This window comes from Tamandua tetradactyla, chromosome 11 (genome assembly GCF_023851605.1).
Source record: "Tamandua tetradactyla isolate mTamTet1 chromosome 11, mTamTet1.pri, whole genome shotgun sequence".
In the NCBI taxonomy this organism is placed as follows: Eukaryota; Metazoa; Chordata; class Mammalia; order Pilosa; family Myrmecophagidae; genus Tamandua; species Tamandua tetradactyla.
The window spans coordinates 95,595,989-95,609,212 of record NC_135337.1 but is presented as its reverse complement, the minus strand read 5'-3'; the positions used below and the strand labels follow the sequence as shown (position 1 = coordinate 95,609,212).

Below are 13,224 nucleotides of genomic sequence, written 5' to 3'. Positions count from 1 at the left end.
GGCCCATTGCCAGGACTCGGCTCGCCTGTGATGGGGCAGAAGCAGCTGTGGCCTGCCTGGGTATGCGCTCGCCCTGTGAAACTTCACCAGGGTGTGCAGGCCTCTGCCCCCCGCCCCATTTTCGAAGACAGAATGTCTTCCTCAAGTTTGCGCTTTCCCATCAGCGAGAACACGGCCCTGAGGTTGGCCCTGTGCTGTGCTCCCTCTTGGCGGGGCTGGAGGCTTGCCCTCCTGGACCATGCAGCCCTGCCGTCACCAAGGCCACGTGCAGGTGGTGTGGTGTGCTTGGCCTGCAGGCAGCGGCGACCTTGTGGGTGTTGCAGATTGTGGAGGAGTGCCCCCAGGGCTGGGATCGGGCCACAACAGGGTATTTGGGACACAGCTCAGCCAAAGGCTTTCCGGTCCGGTGGGAGGTGAAGGGAGGCTTACGGCTTCTCAGAGGCCCGGCCTGTGGAAGGGAAGCCAGGCCTGGGTGCACCTGGGAGGTGCCCGCAGTGCTGGTCCCGGGGCGCCTGTGCCGGGCATGGTGCCGTGACCTTGGCACTCGGACCAGAGCAGCCTGGATGGACAGACTTCTGGCAGGTCTCTTTTCCACAAGTTGTAGGAGTCCCCCTGCCCCCAGCTCTTGGGAGGGCAGAGGGCTTCTCTTGCCAGGGGGAAGCACCTCGATTTTCTGTCAGTCGGTGGCTTGCCCTTCCATGAGGGCCACATTCAGGAAGATTGGGGTTTGACTGCAGGTGCCGTCCTGCATGGGGACTGCAGGTAGGCCTGTGTCCGGCGTGTGCCTGTGCACGAGTGCGTGTATTCAGTCACATGCACAGGTGCACGTCAGGGGAGCAGAGGAACCTCTTTTTTTATATATTTTTAAATTTATTTATTAATTTAAAAAAAAGAATAAAATATGCATAATCAGTAATTCACAATATCATCATCTAGTTGCATATTCATCATTTCTTAGAACATTTGCATTAATTCAGAAAAAGAAACAAAAAGACAATAGAAAAAGAAATGAAACGAACACAGGAAAGGAAAAAAAAATTTTACCTACCATACCCCTTACCCCTTGCCTTCATTGGTCGCTAGCATTTCAAACTAAATTTATTTTAACATTTCTTCCCCCTATTATTTATTTTTATTCCATATGTTCTACTCGTCTGATAACAAGGTAGATAAAAGGAGCATCAGACACAAGGTTTTCACAATCACACAGTCACATTGTTACAGCTGTATCATTATTCAATCATCCTCAAGAAACATGGCTACTGGAACACAGCTCTACATTTTCAGGCAGTTCCCTCCAGCCTCTCCATTACATCTTGAATAACAAGATGATATCTACTTGATGCATAAGAATAACCTCCAGGATAACATCTCGACTCTGTTTGGAATCTCTCAGCCATTGACACTTTGTCTCATTTCCCTCTTCTCCCTTTTGGTCGAGAAGGTTTTCTCAATCCCTTGAAGTCTCAGCTCATTCTAGGGTTTTTCTCAATCCCTTGATGCTGAGTCTCCGCTCATTCCAATATCTCTATCCCACGTTGCCAGGAAGGTCCACACCCCTGGGAGTCATGACCCACGTAGAGAGGGGAAGGGTGGTGAGACTGCTCGTTGTGTTGGCTGGAGAGAGGGGCCACATCTGAGCAACAAAAGAGGTTCTCTTGGGGGTGACTCTTAGGCCTAATTTTAAGTAGGCTTGACCTCTCCTTTTGGGGGTTAAATTTCATATGAACAAACCCCAAGACTGGGGGCTCAGCCTATAGCTTTGGTTGTCCACACTGCTTGTGAGAATATCAAGAATTCAACTTGGGGAAGTTGAATTTCTCCCCATTCTCACCACTCCCTGAAGGGGGCTTTGCAAATACTTTTCCACTCACTGATCAAATCACTCTGGGATTCATCGGGGCATCACTCTGGACAAACCAACAAAATCTCATGTCCTACCTGAGATTCCAAGTACTTGTGGCATTCAATCAAACTATCTACATAAGTTATATTAGGAAATGCACTAGTCAGAATATTAATTTTCTCCCAAGTAACCATTTTTTGCTTTAGTCTCACACAGAAGGTGACATTTAAAAATATTAATTACCATCTATTTTCAGTACCCTGCAATAATGCCATTCCTTTGTTCTTCCTCATGCAAAAACATTTTTAAAATTGTACCTTGTACATTTCACTATTAAACACTCTAGGCATTCCTAGATTATACCATCTCAATCTTGAACATCTGTCTTTCTTTCTGATTTCAATATGTCCCCAGCCCTCCTCCCTCTATCATTCTCACATGCAGCTTCATTCAGTGTTTTAACATAATTATATTACAGTTAGGTAGTATTGTGCTGTCCATTTCTGAGTTTCTGTATCCAGTCTGTATCCCTTCAGCTCCAATTACCCAATATCTTACCCTATTTCTATCTCCTGATGGTCTCTGTTACGAACAAAATATTCCGAGTTTATTCACTAATGTCAGTTCATATCAATGAGACCATACAGTATTTGTCCTTTAGTTTTTGGCTAGTCTCACTCAGCATAATGTTCTCGAGGTTCATCCATGTTGTTACATACTTCATAAGTTTATTCTGCCTTAAAGCTGCATAATATTCCATCGTATGTATATACCACAGTTTGTTTAGCCACTCGTCTGTTGATGGACATTTTGGCTGTTTCCATCTCCTTGCAATTGTAAATAACGCTGCTATAAACATTGGTGTGCAAATGTCCGTTTGTGTCTTTGCCCTTAAGTCCTTTGAGTAGATACCCAGCAATGGTATTGCTGGGTCATATGGCAATTCTATATTCAGCTTTTTGAGGAACCGCCAAACTGCCTTCCACAGTGGTTGCACCATTTGACATCCCCACCAACAGTGGATAAGTGTGCCTCTTTCTCCACATCCTCTCCAGCACTTGTCATTTTCTGTTTTGTTGATAATGGCCATTCTGGTGGGTGTGAGATGCTATCTCATTGTGGTTTTGATTTCTCTAATGGCCAGGGACATTGAGCATCTCTTCATGTGCCTTTTGGCCATTTGTATTTCCTCTTCTGAGAAGTGTCTGTTCAAGTCTTTTTCCCATTTTGTAATTGGATTGGCTGTCTTTTTGTTGTTGAGTTGAACATTCTCTTTATAAATTCTGGATACTAGACCTTTATCTGATATATCATTTCCAAATATTGTCTCCCATTGTGTAGGCTGTTTTTTTACTTTCTTGATGAAGTTCTTTGATGCACAAAAGTGTTTAATTTTGAGGAGTTCCCATTTCTTTCTTTCTTTCTTCAGTGCTCCTGCTTTAGGTGTAAGGTCTATAAAACTGCCTCCAATTATAAAATTTATAAGATATTTCCCTACATTTTCCTCTAACTGTTTTATGGTCTTAGACCTGATGTTTAGATCTTTGATCCATTTTGAGTTAACTTTTGTATAGGGTGTGAGGCAGAGGAGCCTCTTGATTTGTTAATCGTGTACTTAAGGATCACGGGATACATTTCCATAGGCTGGAACCAAGTGTAGAAGCTCTCAGCCGGTGTGAGGTGGACAGGAAAACAGTAAGAAGCGAGGCACCGTTCACCTTATGGAGCGTCCGGCTCCCATCCTCTCACCCGCTGTGGCCTGACCTCGGCGCCTCCGTGAGCCCCGCCTCGTTGTGTAGAGCTGGCTGCTGCTTCTCGTCGCCGCCCCTGCTCATTCAGGGCAAACCCTTAGCTGACGCCTGGCACGCCAGATGCAGTGCTCGACACTTGAAGTTGAGCCCGGCCTCTGGTGCACACACGACCCTGCCCTTGTGTGGTTTACCTTGTTGTGGGCCATATGCTTGTTCTGTCTACAGCAAGCAAAGGTGGCGCGTGCAAGGAAGGAAAGGCGCCGTGGGGTCAGGGGCAGCTGCTGTGGAAGCAGGAGGTCAGGTGAGCCTCAGAGGACAGAGATGGAGCAGAGGCTTGTGGGTGGAGGGGGCATGCTGGGGGTATGGGGGCGCAGACTGGGGCGGGGGTGGGCTACCAGACGAGCACTCGATTCATGGATGTTGGAACAGCCCATCGTGGAGATGGTGTGAGACACCCTGTGAAATCAGGGGTGGCCTTGCTCCCAGTGGGAGCCGCGGGGTCACTGTAGATTCTCCATGAATGACCGTTGCCCAGGGATTACGTTTTTAAAGGTCCTTTTCAACCTGAGGTACAGATTGAGGAGTTGGTTGTTGAGATGAAGTAAATCTGGGATTTAGTTTTGGCAGTGGGAAGGCCTGGAGGTGGAAGGGAGCCCGGGTGCTGGGGCAGCGTGGAGAGGACACGTGGAGAGGGAGCCCGGGTGCTGGGGCAGCGTGGAGAGGAAACGTGGAGAGGGAGCCCGGGTGCTGGGGCAGCGTGGAGAGGACACGTGGAGAGGGAGCCCGGGTGCTGGGGCAGCGTGGAGAGGACACGTGGAGAGGGAGCCCGGGTGCTGGGGCAGCGTGGAGAGGACACGTGGAGAGGGAGCCCGGGTGCTGGGGCAGCGTGGAGAGGACACGTGGAGAGGGAGCCCGGGTGCTGGGGCAGCGTGGAGGTGGCTGGCCCTTTGAGGCCCGTGGCAGATGTGGCTGTACTGAGCAGAGAGAGGCCTTCGGGGAGCCCATTTAGGGTCCTCGGCATTGACTGGGCCCCTCTGGCCCACCTGGCCCTCATTTAGGCACAGTGTCCCCTCAGGCTCACTGTCTTTTCTTTCCAAGTTGCTAATCCTTGTCCCTCTGCTTACTTGGCACGTTCCCCTGTGGCAGTGCTTGCGGTCCCTGAGCCGAATCACAGGTGAGCCCAGTTTAAAAGCAGTGGTTTCCTGTCGCTTAGGCTCCCACAGCCTGTGGGTGCTGCCAGCCAGCTTCAGCAGGCCTGCTGCTCCTGGTCAGCTGGCCGCGGCTCTGCCGACAGGGCTCCAGGAAACCCGTGAGCCTAGGATGTGTTCGGTGCGTGGCGTTCACCCTCCATACCCTGAGCCCTGGGTGTCCATCATCAAACCAGGAGTTAGGAGTCCTAACCCTGACCCTGACGCAGCCAGTCTGTGAGCATGAGCAAGTTCTGGAACATCCTGGCCCCTTAGTTTTCCTGTCTAAGACTGGCAGGGCCCTCCTCCCTGGGCGGGTGGAAACTGTGGAGATATTCACTGGGTAGTCGTGGTTAGGGTCGGAACAAGTGGACCCACCCATGGACACAGACCCTCATCTTCCCGGAGGCCGTGCTGAATCAAGCAGGTGCTGCCTGGAGTCGGGGTCTTGCTGAGGTCTGTGCCAGGCACACAGCAGAGAAGAGGTCAGACTTGGAGAGCAGACTGTGGGGGCCCTTAGCTGGCAGCGCACATGCTCTGAGACCCTGGGCACATGGGATCCTTGCCCAGAAAATGAGGGCGGGGCACACAAGTCACCTGGGGCTGCCGTGAGAACTTGAGAGAGACACACATGTGAAGTACCCACCACAGGCTTTGAAAGCTGCTGTGCGTGTAAAGGTGGTTGCAGGCCACTTTCTTTCTGCTGGTCATGTGCTTGTCAGTCGTGTTGGGCACCGGGTGTCCATGGCAGTACATTTCCTCAGCCTGCGCCAGCATGGCAGGCGGTAGGGAAGTTGAGGTTGAAATCTGAAAACTCGCTTATATAATTCCAGGGGCTGGAGACACTTACAGTTGGCACCGTGTTCCAGAGCTTTCCTATGAACTCAGGTGTTTCTTGCTGTCTTTCCCTTCAGGTTTGTTGGCACCTGCCTCGAGTTGCATGTTGACGGAGCTGCCGCCATGGCCGACTGGTAAAGCCAGCGCACCCTGGACTTGGAGGCCAGGTAGGTGCCTGGGTCTGCGACGAGCTCGGGCCTGTGCTGTGGGGCGTGGAGGTGGCTTGGAGACCTCCTGTCCTACTGCTTCTCTGTGCAGACCTGCCTACAGCTCCTGTGGCCAGGGCTGGCCAGGGCTTGTGAGGGGCTTGTCCCCATTGAAGAGCAAGCCGTGCAGCTGCAGATGGGGAGGCCTGCCCCTACTCAGGGGGTTCTGGCCGTCCACAGAGGACACGAGCTTGGCATTTGGTTGGTTGAGTAATCCTGTGTGACTGATGGCACTCTTGTAACAAAAACATGTTTCCCGCTGCTTTAAAAATGGGCGTCACACTATATAATTCACCCATTTGAAGTGTACGATTCAGTGAGTTTTTTCTCGTTTGTTTTCCTATATGTTGATGGTGCTGTGCCGGCACTACTACTATTGTCTAGTTTCAGAACATTGTTGTCACCCCCAAAGGAGGCTCCATTCCCGTCCGCACACTCCCTGTTCCCCCTGCCCCCCAGGCCCTGGCGGCGCTGGCCGACTTTTCCTCTGCGTGACGTGCCTGTTCTGGACGTCTCATTAAGTGAAATCGGGCGATGTCTGTGCCTTTTACGACCAAGCATAGCATCTCCGAGGTTCTTCCGTGTTGCATAGAAACGTTGTTCCTCTCGATTCTAAAGGCGCGAGGTCGTGGGGCGGCCCCTGCTGAGTTTCTCCGTCCTCTGTGTTCACCCTGGTCGCGTCCACCTCGTGGCTCTTGTGTTGGCGCCGCTGTGAGCACGTGTGTGGAATTGTGACCTGGGTTTTCTCTTCCTTGGGTGTGCACCTGGGCTGGGGTAGCGGACCCTGGTGAGCTCCTTGCCCCACTCTGTGAGGTGTGGGCACGCCGTCTGCATCCCACCCCCCGCGTGAGCGTCCGCCTGCCTGCGTGAGCGTCCTGCTGCCTGCTCCCCAGTGACTTGGGTCGGCGCTCCCGTCCTAGGCTGCTGAGGGTCACCGTGAGAGGAGCGCCTGTGGCCTGGTGCTGATTCCTGGTCATTGACACCGTGGGCATCGAGATGGGCAGAGCCAGCGGGGAGGAGGGGGCATGGGTGCCCCACGGCCGCACACTCGTGTCACTGCAGTGCAAGTACCTTATATTTCCCACGGAGAGTAGCAGGGAGGCTTTGTTTGTTTTTAACTTTTTTTATTGTATAGTATAACATATATACAAAGCAAAGAAGTAAAAAAGCAATAGTTTTCAAAGCACTCTTCAATAAGTGGTTGCAGGACAGATCCCAGAGTTGTCATGGGCTCCCATACGATTCTCTCAGGGTTTTCCTTCCAGCTGCTTCAAAATACAGGAGGCTGGAGGGCTTTAAATACTTTTTTATCATCACAATCGACTTTTTTTCTTTCCTTTTTTGTGAAGAATAACATATATAGGAAAAAGCAATAAATTTCAAAGCACAGCACCATAATGAGTGGTAGAACATATTTCAGAGTCTGGTATGGGTTACAGTTCCACAATTTTAGGATTTTACTTCTAGCTGCTCTGAAATACTGGAAGCTAAAAGAGATAGCAGTTTAATGATTCAGAATTCATATTCATTTGTTAAATCCTAACTTCTCTGTATGACTCCACCATCACCTTTGATCTTTCCGTCCCTCTCTTTAGGGGTGTGTTTGGGCTCGGCCCATTCGAACTTTTTCCTGTGGGAAGGGGCTGTCACTGATGTGGGGCAGGGGATGGAACCAGCTGATGTTCTGGAGAGGCTGGGCCAGGTGTCAGGACTTACCTGGACAGGGACTAACGGGAAGGTTTTGTGCTGTATCCTGTCCCTCCTCTCCATTTGAGGGCATGCTTGAACTTCAGAACAGACGTAACGAGCACCAGTAGCTGCTTATTCTGTCTGTCTGTCTGCTTCTCTTCTGTTAGCCACGAAAATAGCAGCTCAGAGTCTCTGAAGTATAGATGTAAAGAGAGGAGAGACCCGTGGGTGGATAGGGTAAGGCTTTAAGGGAAACTGCAAGGAGGTCCCTGTCAGGTCTCTCCGAACCCTGGCTGGTGGCTAGGGTGCCCTGAAACGGGTGCCCTTAGTGGATCTGTGACAAGTGAGGGCCTGTATGGGCTGGGGCTGGGGTCCCGGGCAGCAGCTGGTGGGTCTTGGCGAAGTGTGGGAAGACCCAATGCTCACGGAGAGCCTTTGGTCCCCACTTGAGCCTTGTGCTCATTCTCCCGAGATGGCAGACCCTGTAGTGCTGTGGTGCCTTCCCTGGTGCCTGCCCGGGGTGTGCAGGGTCTGCAGGACGCAGCGGGTAGGTGGTGCCAGGTGAGCAGCTCACGGGGGCGGAGCAGGGCCCGGCTGTCAACAGGTTCTCCTCAGACTTATGCATTTAGAAATCTCGGGACTTTATATCTCAGAGGGATGCGGAAGCTCGCGTGCTCTGTTGGATGGAGGCACCTGCACCCAGAGAGGACAGGCACTGTCCCAGGTCCTGCCCCTGAGGGTGGGGCCTAAGGACTCTGAGGGGCCCCCCTGCTGATGAGTGCCATGCCTGCAGGAGGCGCTGCTGAGCGGAGGGTGACCGAGGCGTTGCTGTCTGGCAGTCCGAGTTTCCAGAAGGGAGCCCCCATGGCCATCCCAGGTTTTTGTCCCCCATCCCTGCCCACGTCCATTAAGTCACCTAGGGGGAAAAAAACACACGAACAGTCCTGACACAAGGCATTTTTTGATGCTTGGCATGTCATATGGGAAAAACACACTTGCTTAATTATGTCTTCAAGCGCCTACAAGCTCGTCTGTAGATGCACTTTCAGTTGTGAAGTATAGGTCATCCCAGCTAGTAGGGTGCTTTAGGTTTCTCCACAAGATGGAATGCAGCCACACTCGCGGCCCGCAGTGTCCCGCCCACTTTCAGGTGAAGCTATGGCCGGTGGTTGGCAGGCCTCATGGGCAGGGAGGGTGGGCCGGGCTGGGGCAGGGTGTCTGTTCCTGCACGTCTGGCCACTGCGCCTGGGCTGGGGGCTTGCCGTGCCCTCGCCCTTGCAAACGGCTCCTGTATTAAGTGCCATGCCTACAGACACGCTCGTTTGCCACCTGTGTGTGTGGTGTTTGGCCAGCTGTGCCCTTCTGGCCAGGGATATTGTCCCTGCCAGGTGCCTATGCCGCTCAGTTGCTGGAGACAGGCCTTGTGCTGGGTGTGAGGTAGGAAATCAGACGGGCACAGGAAGCAATGCCGATGGCCCTCACCGCGGCAACGATGCCTACTCTGTATCTCCCTGAGGACAGTGCGCAGTGCTGCTCGGAGGCGTCGTGTCTGACTGGGGGGACCCACGGCCCCAAGGCAGACAGCATGCAGGCCAGAAGGAGGCCCTACCACACTCTGCTTTGGGGTTCGCAGGTGCAGCTACTCAGGGGGCGTCAGGCACAGCTACGGATATGTACCCCCTGCTATGTCTGGTTCTCTTGGGGCGTGGTCGCAGCGGTGGCCTGGAGACCGCAGAGTGCTGGCAGGGGAGGGCCTTGGCCACCAGCACCACCCCACCTTGCTGGTGCCACAACAAACATGCTGGAAACAACACTAGGATCTCCCCAAGTCCCACTCACGTGGCCTCCAGAAATGAGAAGCCTTTCCAGTCCTTGCAGGGGTTTTCTGTGCAGAGCCTCCCTGCCGCTGAGCCCAGGCCTTGGTGGAGCTGCCGGCTGTCAGGCCTGCTTTGGGGGGCGGCCTTTGGGCCCCCTGCTCTGGAGACCCTTTACCTAGGTGGGATGTTATCAGCCGCTGCTCCACCACACCATAAGGTGAGATTTGCATTTAGAACTTCTGTTTTATTTTGCAAGCTGCTGGAATACGGTATATAGAAATAGAATGGCTTTTCACTAAGGGGAATTTATTAAGTTGCAAGTTTACAGTTCTAAGACTGTGAAAATGTCCAAATTAAAGCAAGTCTATAGAAATGTCCAAGCTAAGGCATCCAGGGAAAGATACCTTGGTTCAAGAAGGCTGATGACGGTCAGGATTTCTCTCTCAGCTGGGAAGGCACATGGCGAACATGGCAATGGTTCTGTCTTAAAGGGCTCCAGTAAGCGACCCCACCTTGGGTAGATGTTGCATCTCCACAAAAACCATCATAAAGGCCCCACCCAAGCAATACTGAATGAGGATTAAAGGACCTGGCTTAACAGCTTCAAACCAGCCCAGATTTGAAGACCAAAAATGGCTGTTAGCGCGACTGGTTCCGTGCCGCAGGGCCTGTAGCGGTTCCTCTTCAGGGTAACGGTAGAGGCTCCCAAAGGCGTTACTGAGCAGCCACGCTGCAAGTCCTGTGGAGGTTGGGGCCTGCTGCCTTCTGGCCCTGGAGCACCCCGTAGGCTGTGGGGAGGCCCGGCTCCCCCATAGCTTCTCCCGGGCGCGCACGACCCGCCTGCCTCCCCCAGCGTCTCCTTTGCCTTCCGAACGACCTCATTTGTTCAGCAAAGATTCGTGAAGAGTTTTCATCGGCTCTTCCTTGGCGATACCTTCCATGGGCTCTCCGCCACTCACCTTTTCCCTAGCCTTGCTCTGTTCGTCACTTGTCTTCACCTTGGGATTCAGCTCTAGTAAAGCATTTCCCAACCCGCCTTCTCCTCCCTGACATGCCCTCACCCCCCTAGAGCCCGCAGGGCAGATCCCTCTGACTTGGCCCCCATTGGGCGTCGTGGCTTCTGGGAAGCAGGACCTCGGGCCACCCCCACATCTGCCCAGCCCGGAAGGCTGCGTGTGGGGGCCTGCCACAGCCCACCTAGCGCCGAGTGGATGGGTGTGACTGGCAGGGAGTGGGTTCTTCTGGGGGGCAGAACCAGTTGTCCCCTGCATCTGCTTTTCCCCGGGTGAACTTCGTAGAGCAGTCAGGTCTTTGGCTTCCCTGGAAGCTTGAATTACTGTCTATTTTCAACCTGAAACTAGTGTGGCTGTATGCTGGGAATTTGGAAAAGCTCTACTGCTCTCTCTTAACTGGCTGTAAACTTGGCAGCATGGGTGGTGCTTGAGGGAGCGAGGGGTCGGGGAGAGGAGCTGTGGAAAGGCCAGAGGCACTCTCAGGACACTTCTGGCCCCTTCGTGTGCTCCCAGGTAGGGCGGGTCTGGTCCTAGCATCTGTCTCCTCTCCGACTTATGGGGCTTCCTTACTCTCGAGGCAGGGGCTCCGTAGCCAGGCAGACCCTGAATGGGCCTTCTCTGAGTGCTCTGCAGAATCTGGAATGGCAAGAGGGGTGAAGAACAGAGCTGTATCTGCTGCCGGTGCCAGGAACGTGGTAGCCCTGGGGGCACCTTACCCCCACCTCACCCTGTCCTGTTGCGGCTCGGGCAGCACCGTTCACACTCAGAGCCCAGAGGCAGCTGGTCGAAGGGAGGTGGGCTGCCGAGGGACAGCTCCCACAGCAGGAAGAGAGCATGTGCCACGCCTCTGATGGTGAGGAGGGTCCAGCAGGCATGTTGTGCCGGCTGCCTTGGCTCCCGTGGCACAGTCGGCCCTCCTCCCACGGTTCTCGGGGCGTCCTGCTGACCACGGGGAGCCCAGGCCAGGCCCAACTTCTTTCCAGCTACAGGGCCTGGAAGCTCGGGCTCCAATGACTGTCCTGAGCGAGTTCCTTCTGACCCCCCTTGGCTCCTGCCCCCCCTCCCAGCCTCTCTCAGCCCCTGTCCCTTTGCTTTCCGCGGTGACCTTTGTCCTCAGAACTTTCCTGCATGCTAGTCCGATTTCTCTCCTCTCTCATCTGAGGCTCTAAGTTCCCTGAGGGGTGTGGATGGCAGTTTTGCTCACAGACTCAGGTACTCCAGAGTAGGAGAGGGGAGAGACAGGAGATAAAGTAAGAGAGTCACGCCTGGTCTCAGGGTCGACCCGGGCCTGTTGCCTGAGCCCATGGAGGCCGCGGTGGGGCTGTGTTGAGGTCACTTTGTCTTCTTCCCCAGCACGCTCACGCGGGGACCAGGCGGCGACAGGCACAGTGTTCTTGAAAACTCCACATACCTGTCTGCTTCTGCTCCACTTGTGGGCACGTCAGGCCCAAGGGTCTCCTGCCCAAATCGGGGGCCCAGCCCAGCAGTTGTCGCAGAGAGATGTGGGTGGTCATCAGTCGGTGGCCGGGTGGGACTTGGTGCGTGTGCCGGCCCTCCCCACCCCCGCAGCCTCGTCCCCACGCAGCGTGGCCTGCCCTGCCCAATGCACAGGCCTGTCTTTTCTGGGACCATTAAAGCTCACCCCTGCGTGAGCAGGTTTCCTCTGCAGTTCCCTCCTTCGAGTGGCCTGCTTCTCGTGAGTGTCCCCATACGGGGGTTTTCAGGACCTGGGCTGGCCTGTGCTGAAGCCAGCTGACGGCAGTGAGTTCTCTGGAACAGTCTTTTCTGACTTGTCAAAAGTGTTAACTTGAGTCCCAACCTCAGATCAAATTTACAAGCTCAAGTCCTTTTTTCAAAACTTAGCTCTGTGCAGTCAGTTCTGCTACAACACATGTTTTCCTACGCTATTGACATGCACGCATGCTAGGAGCAATTTGGGTAACACAGTTGTTGCTTTCGGCCACGGGCTGTTGGCGTCTTGTGGTGAAAAGGGTTTTCCTGGCAACTGGCCCTGCCCTTCTGCAAAGATACCGTCCATGGCTGCGTTTGGGCCACACCTGCACAGGTGAGTCTTTGCAACTGAGACCTTCTGACCCACAGAGCTGAAAATGCAACTCTGGTGCCTGAAAAAAAAGGCACTGGCAATAGGTGAACCCAGAAAACTGTTCCCAGCGGAAAGCGGCCTCGGCCCAGCACTCAGAACAAGCTTGCCCGCCAGAGATGCCACCAGCCCCCCGGTGTACCCTGCTGTGAGGCCTCCATCCTCCACTGCGTTTCCTCAGCCCTCTCACTCACCGTGACTCGTGCCACATCTGAGGCCAGCATGAGCACAGGGTTTAGGGGCCTCTGAGCCATTTGCCCTGCATCCCGGTGCTCCCGCTCAAGTCACCCTGAAGCTTTTGAGTGCTGTGTCCCAGCCCTGTTTTCCCCACGAGCCCTGTGGCTTGTGCGCTCTTATATCACACGCTGATTTTTAGGCACGTGCTTGTCCTGTCATAGCAGAAGTTACTGCACTATGAGAGCAGGCAGTGGAGGGTGGGGGTTTTGCTCAGGACGTTCTGTTAAGCCTGTCCTGGTTGTGATTGTTTAATGTCTGGCCAGGCTTCTGTGAGAGTCAGGGGGCAGTCGGGCTCCAGCTTCCTTCTGAGGGCTGCTATGTCCCTTGCAAGTCTTGGGGCTGGTGAGTTGGTTTTGGGTCCTTCCCGGCACAAGAGCGGGGCTGGGTCCACGGAGGTGTGAGGAGCATGGGCTCCAGGCCAGTGTGGGGCTTGGGCTGGCAGTGCCCCCGCCCCCGCTGTGTTCCACCAGTGCCCTTTGGCCCTACTGAGCCGCTTCTCCCCCTCTGCTGCAGGGCTTGCATGCGGGTAGGCAGGGCCTC

General features: G+C 54.0%; 1 protein-coding gene across 6 annotated transcripts in view; it reads left to right on the top strand.

Moving 5' to 3' along the window:
* Nucleotides 1-13,224, top strand: part of GATAD2A (GATA zinc finger domain containing 2A) — a 75,370-nt gene that overhangs the window by 26,677 nt on the left and 35,469 nt on the right. For all 6 annotated transcript variants that reach the window (XM_077122056.1, XM_077122060.1, XM_077122057.1 and 3 more), the window contains exon 2: nt 5,699-5,788. The gene's annotated coding sequence lies outside the window, so the exon portion shown is untranslated. The remainder of the gene's footprint in view (nt 1-5,698; nt 5,789-13,224) is intronic.